Source organism: Microtus ochrogaster, chromosome X (assembly GCF_000317375.1).
Source record: "Microtus ochrogaster isolate Prairie Vole_2 chromosome X, MicOch1.0, whole genome shotgun sequence".
Lineage (NCBI taxonomy): Eukaryota > Metazoa > Chordata > Mammalia > Rodentia > Cricetidae > Microtus > Microtus ochrogaster.
The window spans coordinates 24,951,079-24,961,194 of NC_022026.1; the positions used below are offsets into that span (position 1 = coordinate 24,951,079).

The window sequence follows — 10,116 nt, forward strand, 5'->3', positions numbered from 1 at the left end:
TCTCTCTCTCTCTCTCTCTCTCTCTCTCCCCCCTTCACCCTTTCCCCTCCACAACCCCCTGAATGAATATTCAACCTCAAAAAAAAACAACAAATGAAAAAAAGCATCAATAAACCCCTGACCAACAACCGCACAACTGGCACAGTGCTCAAAGATCTCATCTGGGATTGCAGTGTGGGAGGGAATTTAAAACTCACCAATGGCTAGGGCATATTTCAGTACTGGAGTGATTGCCTAGAATGCACCAGAACCAGGGTTCAATCCCCACATTCCAAGCACCAAAATAAAGCAACCCCTGCCCCCAGATCCTCACAGACTTTAAGACCATGCCTCCCATTCCAAACCCTGAAATCATTGCCACCCTCAGACTGAGCAGCTAAATGACCCAAGGAAATAATAAGACTTGATCCTACCCAAATTGGGAACTCGAAGAAAAAGTTCACTTTTTCACTCAAGAATAATCCAACTACTTCTTTCAGCCAAAGACTCTCTTTCCATCCTTCCCTCAAGAACTTGCCATTCACGGAACCCATGGCTAGACCAAGGAGCTCCAGAAGTTAGCTAACAAAAGGCCCAAAAGCATGTTGGCCTGACATTCCTTTTCCTTCTTTTGTGACTGTCCTGCTGTCCTGTCCTGTCCCCGCTGCTATGCTCATACCTGGCTCCAGAGGTCCTGTGCTCCCATTCCAATCTGTACTCCCCCAAAATAGATTTTTTAAACAGATGGATGGCCAAAGATGGTAGAGAGGGTGCATATGAGCAAAGTACAATAATAGCATGCACCTATGGAAATATTATAATTGACATTCCTTATTTTGTACATTAAAAATTAAGAAAGATAAAAAGACAAAAGGTCAAAGTTTGGACCTCTTGGTGTCTCCTTTCTTTTTCTCCCCTGCTCCAGCTTTGGAAGTATTAAGGCATCATCTTTCCAAGACTCATTGCCCCTATCCTCTGCATCCACACAAGGTACACAGCCACTTCGCCATCTTTCCATCTCCAGATATCATCTCCGGGCAGTCTCTCAGGAAGGCAGGAGGGACCTGCAGATGCTCACAGAGGCTTGGTATTCTTCAAAGGGCTGTTTGCAATGCGGAAGGAGAGTGGGCTAGCTAGGGAGAGCAGCCCCTTTTCAGTATGCTGTTTCTCAGACCTAAACTAGAGAGGTCGAAGGAGCAGAAATTCCAAGGCAAGAGCCTGGATGAAAGAGCAAAGCTTGGAAGTAAGAACCAACAACAGATGACCCGTGAAATGGCATCTACAAGTCCAGGATGGAAATATTTACCCCCACCCCTCCCAGACGGTCATTCTCCCCGCTGGGCTCTTTCCAGTCTACTAGCCTCCTAGAGACCTCCTGAAGCCATCTCAATGCCTGGGGCTGCCCACCTCCAGTTCCCAGAAAAGAAATGTCCTCCTTTCATTCCAGGAAGGCGAAAACAAGAGGAAACCCAGACAGCAAGGATACAGATGGCACTGGCAGGGACTGCAACCCTTAGAGTGGGTGTGGGCGCTGGTGGTGCAGCCCGAGTCAGGGTTTGAAAATAGCCCTGGGTGATTCATTACTCTCTCCTCCCAGGATTACTGGGTGCTCTGAGTGAGACCCAAGCAAAGCAGGACACCAGTACTTTGGCTGAACGTCGTGTCTAAGTACAATCTCTGGGGTCCCCAGTCATGTGTAAGTACAATCTCTGGGATCCCCCAAAGTGAGAAACCTAAAGTCTGGAAGAAAAGTCCCATCCCTCCTCATATTCAATATGATCGCTGTCTCCCCCAGAGTTCTCCAGCTAGTCTACCTGCATAATCATCCTAAGACTTGCAAACTGCCTAGCTCCAGTCACCCCAAGTATCTCGGAGACCATCTCCCTTTACTCACCCGTTGAGAGACTGGGTTCAGGCACCCAGTTAGCGACTCTCAGAGCCCTTCTGTTATTGAGATCTAGCAGCCAATTGAGGTACCGTTGAAAACACTTGACACTCACGAAAGCATGACTCGCCTGAGGTCACATGAACTGGCAGAACCCCGGTTTCCTGCGTGGTAATTTAGTGCTGAACTTGAGCAAGTAGTGGAAGAGACACGGGAGAGAATCCTAGACTACCCAAGTTAGAGCTCCCCCAAACTTCCATGTAATAGCCTGTCGCCTGAGCTTTTCTAACTTAAACTTCTGTAGAACTTCATGGCAAACTGAGTCCCAGAAAGATGAGACGTATTCAATAATATTTATTAACTTGCTCAGCACAGCGACCTCGAACGCAGGAGTACATTCACAGGTGTTGGCCAGGTGGGAAGGCAGTGAGGCAGGGGGGGCCCGACGGGAAAATCCAAGGGTCTGAGGCCTTCCCTGGAAATGCCCCCCAAAGTAGGAGGGCAGAGTGGGTGAGCCTTCAACTGAGTTCCCAGAAAGGCTGTGGAGCCAGTCAGGCCCGGGGGTCCTCAGGACGCCAGACCGGCCCATTTGCGGGGCTCGAATGGGAGAATGCAGTCGGCGCACTCGCTCAGGAGTCCCCAGTTTCGAAAACTCTGAACCCCAGCTCCTAAGCAAAGGCAGCGCGGCTACTTTCCTTCCTGCCTCCCGCGTCCTCAGCCCAGCTGAACTACCATGAGACCGGCAGGGCCACAGCGCCAAGGAGGCTCGGCGGGCCACCAGAGCCCGTGGCCCCGTCTGTCTGAGTGTCCCCCTGACGTCGCCCCAACACTTACTTGGCAGCCGCGTTCACACAGAGGCAAAGAGACGGGAGGCGAGAGCGGGTAGAGCTGCTGGATGAGGACACGCGTGGAGCCAGGGGTAACGGTGCCAGCCAGAACAGCAGCTGCGGCAGCTGCTTAGCCGTTGTCAACCGGACTCCACTCGCTGCGCAGGTGGGGAGGGAGGGAGCGTCTGCGAGTAGGCTGCATAGATGCTCCGCCCACCCACAGGTCCCTAGACCAATGAGGGCTCAGCCCACCCTCCCCACATCTCCTCCCGAAAGCGGCCCAAATAGAGTGGGCGGGGCTCTGCCAGCTAGCTCCTCTAATGCCCTGAGCCCGTGCCTTTCCCTTGGGTCACACCTCTGGAGCCAGGAGGCACAAGCCCAGGCCCCAAGACAGAGCTCGAAGGAACAGAGCTTAAAGGAGCAAGAAGCGAGTTGGCCAAGCACGCAGATGTATATTTATTGAGTTCTGAATGTGTCTGGCACTTGCATGCAGGCTTCAAATATAAATGCCATGCGCATGAGAGAGTTTAAATGACTTGTTCAGGGTAATTTATAGTAAGTCCAGAAGACTGCTTCAGTGAGATACACAATTAGTAGAGACAACCAAATGAGAAGAGAAGAAACCCCACATGTGACAAGGATGTTGTTATTCCTACCTTATTCAGGCCAGCCTTCTGAAACCTCCCCAATGTCACCCTCTGCCCCCTGCAAGTCCAAACTTTACTTCCACATAGAAACACATGCAGAACTTAGGGTAGCAAAGTTAATTATGGAAAGAGAGGGCTTCCAGGAGTTCTGAAGCCAAATACCCCCCAGAAAACTTGTTCAAATTCAGTAACAAACAGTGTTTAAGAATTAGTTTCTTCCTAGCCTTGCCTGTGAAGTTTCCAATGTAAGTTGATAACCTGAATTTCACTGTGGAATTGAGCACTCCTATTCAGCCAGGGCTAGGAGGAGCCAAGCTCCCAGGGCACTGCAACTATGTTTACAATGACAGAAACTGAAGAGAGAATACTTATCCTGGGCTACTCAGCAAACACATGGCAGGATTGCAGCATTGACTTACACACTGGTATTTTCTCTATCCCTAATAGATGAGTGGACTAGAGCTAAGGCCATCAGACTCCAGGAACTGCATCCATCTCACCGGATTGCTGAATATCCAACGTGGCAGTTTGCTCAAGGTCACTGAAGCCAAGGACAGAACCAGGCATCCTGCCTCCAGTCTACTAGGCCAAACAAATCTCCCCACCTTCCTTCCCAGCTAGCTTTCATGAGAACCAAAGGAGTGACAAAGAACCAAGAAAGGCAAGCCCTAGTGTGTGCTGTCCCCTAGTGTGTGCTGTCCCCTAGTGTGTGCTGTCCCCTAATGTGTGCTGTCCCCAGTGTGTGCTGTCCCCTAGTGTGTGCTCTCTGCTCTTCTCAACAGAAGGGCTTCAACTGGTATCTTATGACAGTTTTTCTCCCAAGTGAGCCATGTCCCCACATATCTTAAATGTGGTTTCAGCCTGTACACATAAACTCACTCCCCAAGCCAAAATCCTACCAGGAGACTCTAATCCTTATGATGGGTAGGAAGCCTCTTCCCTCAGGCAGGGCTGTAAATACTATTGTAAGCATGCTTCAGTGTCTGAATTGAAGTCAAATGTGCATTGCTTGCACACAATGCTAGAAAGAACTTACAAGTGGGAGACCTGCCATGGTCCGATCTACAAGAAACCATGTCAGAAATGAGTTTATCTACCCCATGGCACTGAGCACAATGTTTTCAATGGTTTCCCAGTAACGTTCACTAGTAGGTGAAGAAATGTTAAAGACACTTAGGGATAACCATGACGATCCTATAGGCATATGAATAATGGAAAACCCAATTTAACATTCAGTAGATACCACTTTTTATTTGTAGCCCAGGTTGCCCTCATTCTTGCTTCACCCTCCTAAATGCTAGGACTACAGACTTGGGCCACTACTTGTAAGTTAGTAGATAGTTCTAACTGGATTAATATTGTCTAGGTTCTGAAATACCAGTGTGTGTGTGTGTGTGTGTGTGTGTGTGTGTGTGTGTGTGTGTGTGTGAGAGAGAGAGAGAGAGAGAGAGAGAGAGAGGGTACATACAAGTATGCACATGTGTGTGCAGACTAGAGAGCAGCCTCCAGTGTCATTCTTCAGGTGCAGCCAACCTGCTTTTCTTTTCAGACAGGGTCTCTCAGTGACCTGGGGCAGGCTGGCTAGACTAAACCTGCTAACCAGAAAGACCCAGGGACCCAGCTGTCTCCAGCACCCCGGTGCTGGGATTATAAACCCAGCACCATGCACAGCAGTTTTTATGTGGGTTCTGGAATAGAACTCTGGTCTTCATGCTTGTTACCAAGCAAGTCATCATCCCAGCCTCTCTTGGTGTTTTTTTTTAAAGCAATAAAACCAGAGATGTCAAAAGATCGAAGTACAAAAAAGCACCACCAAAAAAGTAAAACAGCAAGAAAAAGTACAAAACCTAGAAAATGCTATAAATTAATACAATACCTGACACAGAATGAAAACATTTTTTTTTGTTGCAACATATTCTCTCTTGAGAAGCCCACACCCACATCTTTGCTACTTGCTGCCCCTTTTCTTTAAGTGCCTCTCTCTTCCCTACCTCTGCACTTAAATACACGTTAAGACATCTTTCTTAATAAACACTAACTTTGATTCAAAAACAAACAAAAATTTTGATGAATGAGTGAACACAATAAAGAAAACTTTAGTCCTAACATTTATAATGCATAGTCATGCTACTTTGAAATAGCCCGAGGGTCATTTCTTTGGATCTTAAAAAAAAATCTCCCTCTTTTATCTTGAGAACTTCAGAAAGACTAGTGTGTTCTGTCTCTTCATAGGGGACAAGATAGCTCAACAGCGTCTTCAGAAGTACCTGCCTCTTTCTTCTCCCCGCCTCAGCCCGCCCTGCACAAGATGGATATTCTGTAATAGTGCCTGGAAAGGATGGGGGGAAATAGTGCCTTTTCATAGGAATTTTTCTGGAATGCAACCTAATTGCCCTGGAAATAAGCAGAGCCTGCAGGTCCTGGCTCCCCCCTTTCCCACAACACCCATTCTTGCCTGTGCTTCCCTGCCACTCTGAATGCCAGCACAGCCATCAGGCAGGGGACTGGTGATGAGGTTGTCTTTATTCTACCACTACCACGGGTGAGCTTTTTCGTATAAAAGGAAGTATAACAAACTCTTAAGGCAGGTGTTCAGTGTACAAACCAAAAATCTAACCACGACCGCATGCATCATTTTCCTCACCTATGAAACGCAAATGAAAATCACGGTCTTGTTAACTTACATGGCTGCTGAGCAGACACATTGGGATCATGAATGCAGGAACTAAATCCTAGGTATGGACAAAGCCACTGAGCTGTGGGGGAGAGCATCCTAGCTCAGGAAGCATGAGAGGTGCCTGCTCTACCACTTTCTGGCAATGCCACCCAGAACAAGTCACCATGACACTGTAACTACCAGTCTTTTGACCTATAAACAGGAGCGGTGTGTGGTGGCTAGTGGGCAAAGCAGAGACAATGGATGTGACAGTATCTTGTAAAGGCTCGCCCCAGGCAGCAGAACATCATTGAAGGAGCCAAACTCTCCTGACCACAATGGTAGTGAATTTTTTTTTCTTCTGGGATGTGCAGAGAGTACCTCCAGATCCAATTACCCAAAGCCTTCCTCTAAGATCCTTGGATCCTAATAAGGGTTGAGATGAGAATACACTCCTCTCTCTCTCTCTCTCTCTCTCTCTCTCTCTCTCTCTCTCTCTCTGTCTGTCCTGTCTCTGTCTGTCCTGTCTCTGTCTGTCTCTCTCTGTCTCTGTCTGTCTCTGTCTCTGTCTCTCTCTCACACACACACACAGCCTGAAACGGGAACTCATCTGGCTGTTGCCAGCAGACTCACGGCCCCACTCTGCACAAGATGGATGAGATGGACCTGAGGAAGGCACCAGACAGATCCTTACACTATTCTTTTTCTTAGAGTCTCTGGGCACAGACTGGCCAAAGGTTGTGGGGAACTCACCCTGGGAATGTAAAAACAGGAAAATGGATCCTGGGGGGGTGGGTGTTATACTCCATCTGCTACACATGACTCTCACACAGGGGCTTCCATACATTCCTCAAGCCCCATTCAAGCCCACAAGAAAAACCTGGTTCTTGTTGGGCTTGCAAACCCCCTACCAAGCCTCATGAAAGGGGCCTATTGCTCATGCTTGCGCAACATGAAACAGTCCTGGTTCATACAGAAAATATCACAAAGGCTCAGGCCATGGGTTACAGACTAGGTGGGACTGTTCTTAGCATGGCAGACTAGAGACAGCAGGGACAGCTATTGATCAAGAACCCATTTCCTCAATGGCCAGTGCCAAGCAATTTGTGGCTACCTCCTGGCACCCGAGCTAGGCACTGGAGACAGCCAGCCAGCCTTTTTTCATACACCCATGGGATCTCATCCTCAGAACAATCACCAGACCTGCCAGACTGCCAGCCCCCCACCCAATTCTACCCAGTGGATCCCCTGCCACAGCAGTGGAACAGGCCCCATTCTATACCAATATTCTCCCTGGCCTAGCCTCACTGACCCATTTCCAAGTAGCCAGAGTATTGCTGCTGTGGGTAGATGGAGCACACACATACTCTCACCTCCTGAGGGGCTGCCACCTACCCCAAGCCAACAGGTGGGTCACCCTGAACAGAGTTCTTAGTGCTTGGTGAACCTGGCACAGGTATGTAGAATAGGATGTTCACCCAGCTATCACACCCAATCCTGCCCTGCCTGACCCTGCTAAGAGGGTTCCAGTGTGCAGAGGGGAGATAAACATATACAAGCCTACATCTAAAACTTTCCCCTCAACACACACACACAGACAAACACTCAACACACACACACACACAATCAAAGTCCTGGTCTGGCCCTCAGCCAGGGCTGAGGGTTTCCATACACTATTATCAACCTTGCCTTTCTGGACTTGCCGTATCACCGTGGGGAAGCAGGGTCCACCGTGGGGAAGCAGGGTCCAGCCCTCACACCGAGAATGCCTAATTCAAACAGGTGGGTGGCCTGAGGCCACATCCCAGAGGACATGCAGGGAGGGGCAGCAAGGCTCAAAGGTGGCTTTATATCTCTGGATCACCAGATAACCCCAGGAAATTGATTCCTATCACACACACATCCATCCACACAGCAAGACATCTGGACCGGAGGCCAGGATCCTGTAACTCTGACCTTATCCTGCTTCTTTTGGGAGATCTGACTGAGTGCCCTTCTGGCTCAGGACATCAGTGCGTCCTGTCTTGTCGAAGTCTGTCTGAGGGTCTCAGAGAGCCCTGTAATTTGGCTCTTCAAGGTCCACGATAAGGAAACCCGACACTGTTGCCGATTTCCTCCCTCTAATTTGGATGGGAACAAGAGGAAAATCTAGGGGAAAATTAGGAAGCAGTGACTGGAAATTTTAAATGCCCACAGAGAGATTTTTCAACTTTTAAAAGGATAAAATGCCAGGCACGTTAGTATGCTCCTGGGGGTTCCATAGAGAGCTTGGGATGGAGTTTCCACGCAACAAATGCCAGCTAAAAAAGGGCGCTGTCAGGGCAAGGAGAGGTATGTTGTGCATCTGAGACACTGGATGAAGCGAGAGGCTAATCCTTTGAAATTACAGAGGACATAGGGACCCACTAAGATCCAGAGACGCGGAGTTCAAAAAAGAGACAGGAAGGATAAAAGGACAGACCTACAAGGGGTTGGTAAGGGAAAAAACACCATTAAGGGTGTTAGTCATACGGAGGGACAGACAGGAAGACAGGTAGGAGAGTGGTGAGCTTGGCGCCAGAGACAGTCTTCTAGGAAGAGATGGTAAAGGATATACTCCTTACAAATACCAACTGTGTATTTGTAACCAGATTGCTGAGCGGAAGCTGACAGCAGAATCCTTAAGGACCAAGCCTGATGTATAGTCTAGAGGAAAGGATGGGACACGTGTGGGACCAAGCAAGAGCTGGTCAGGAATTGGAAGAGTGGAAGTTCTGAAAAAAAGGAACTTTCAGCAAGGGGTCGAGCTTTAGATCCAAGGGACCGTAGGCTACAAGATGAAAATGTGACCAGACTCTAAGGGGAACTCAAATTTCTGGAACCTACTGGGAAGAAAGCTGGCACCATCTCCCAATGCAGGTCTGCTAGCCCCTGGGCCCACCTGGTGCCCTGCAGACCCCAGAGCATCCACATCCGTGGCTTTGGGAACCAACAGGCAGGGCCCCAGCTCTTCCGCTCAGCTATGTGTCCTGTGGCCACCCCTCCTGTGCCCTGCAAGAGTGCAGGAGGAGTTCTGGAGCCCCAGACTGAGCTCAGAGTGGAAACCGTAGAGGGAGGGAAGTGGAGAGGGACAATCTGGCTGTGGCTGCCCCGCCCACTGGCCCACTGCTGAGGACTGGAAAGTTCCATATCCCACCCCCCCACACACACACTTTGTTCAGGACCTTCCCTTCCTAGGTACTAGACCTTCTTTGGATACCTCTACCAGCCAGCCACCCTGCTGCCATTGGACCATCTCTCCAGATGTGTCTGACTTCCTATGTAAGAAGTGTTTCACTACCACCGCCCCTGCCTCTCCTGCTGTCATATGTCTATGTGAGGCATTGAGGGTGGTCTCATTAGCCATAAATCAGCCCCTCCACTTCCTATGTGTTTCAAATCTTGCCAGCCCAGTGAGTGGCATGAAGGGAGTGTGCAGCAACCAGATGTAGAGAGGAATGGCGGTGATTCCCGCCATGTTGGTTAAAACTCTCTGACTCAGCTTACTTCACCCACCCTCACCCTATGGTCACACTGGTTTCTCAGTGTGCAATGAAGCTATTAATATTGACAAAGACATCTTAGTATTCCAGTATCAAGAATCTCCTACAGTGGGGGCAATCCTTATAGACTCCCTTGTGCTACCAATGGAAAACTAAGAGCTGATACTACAAATGATTTGGCCATCCTTTACTGGGGGCAATTATCTCTATATGGCAGGGCTATCTGAGGTCTGAAAAGCTTTGAACATGGCATCTGGAACGGAGTCCAGCCTCCATAAGGAAAGATTAGTGTTTTCAGGCCTCACTAAAAGGCATATAGCCACCATGTGCTACAAGAAAACTTGTTTTTTTCTCTTTTTTTAAAAAATTGTTTTATTGCACTATACATTTTTCTCCACTCCCCTCCCTCCTTCCCCTCTCCCCTTCTACCCTCTCCCATGGTCCTCATGCTCCCAATTTACTCAGGAGATCTTGTCTTTTTCTACTTCCCATGTAGATTAGATCCATGTATGTCTCTCTTAGGGTCTTCGTTGTTGTCTAAGTTCTCTGGAATTGTGAATTGTAGGCTGGTTTTCTTTGCTTTTTGTCTAAAAACCACTTA

At 48.7% G+C, this 10,116-nt stretch overlaps 1 protein-coding gene across 2 annotated transcripts in view; it reads right to left on the reverse strand.

Moving 5' to 3' along the window:
* The window catches only part of Stard8 (StAR related lipid transfer domain containing 8), a 77,034-nt gene that overhangs the window by 29,250 nt on the left and 37,668 nt on the right, over positions 1-10,116 (reverse strand). The window contains exon 1 of one of the 2 annotated variants that reach the window (XM_026784921.1): positions 2,699-2,840. The exons of the other annotated variant lie outside the window; for it this stretch is intronic. The gene's annotated coding sequence lies outside the window, so the exon portion shown is untranslated. Of the gene's footprint in view, positions 1-2,698; positions 2,841-10,116 lie in introns of those variants that run through there. 2 annotated transcript variants of the gene reach the window in all.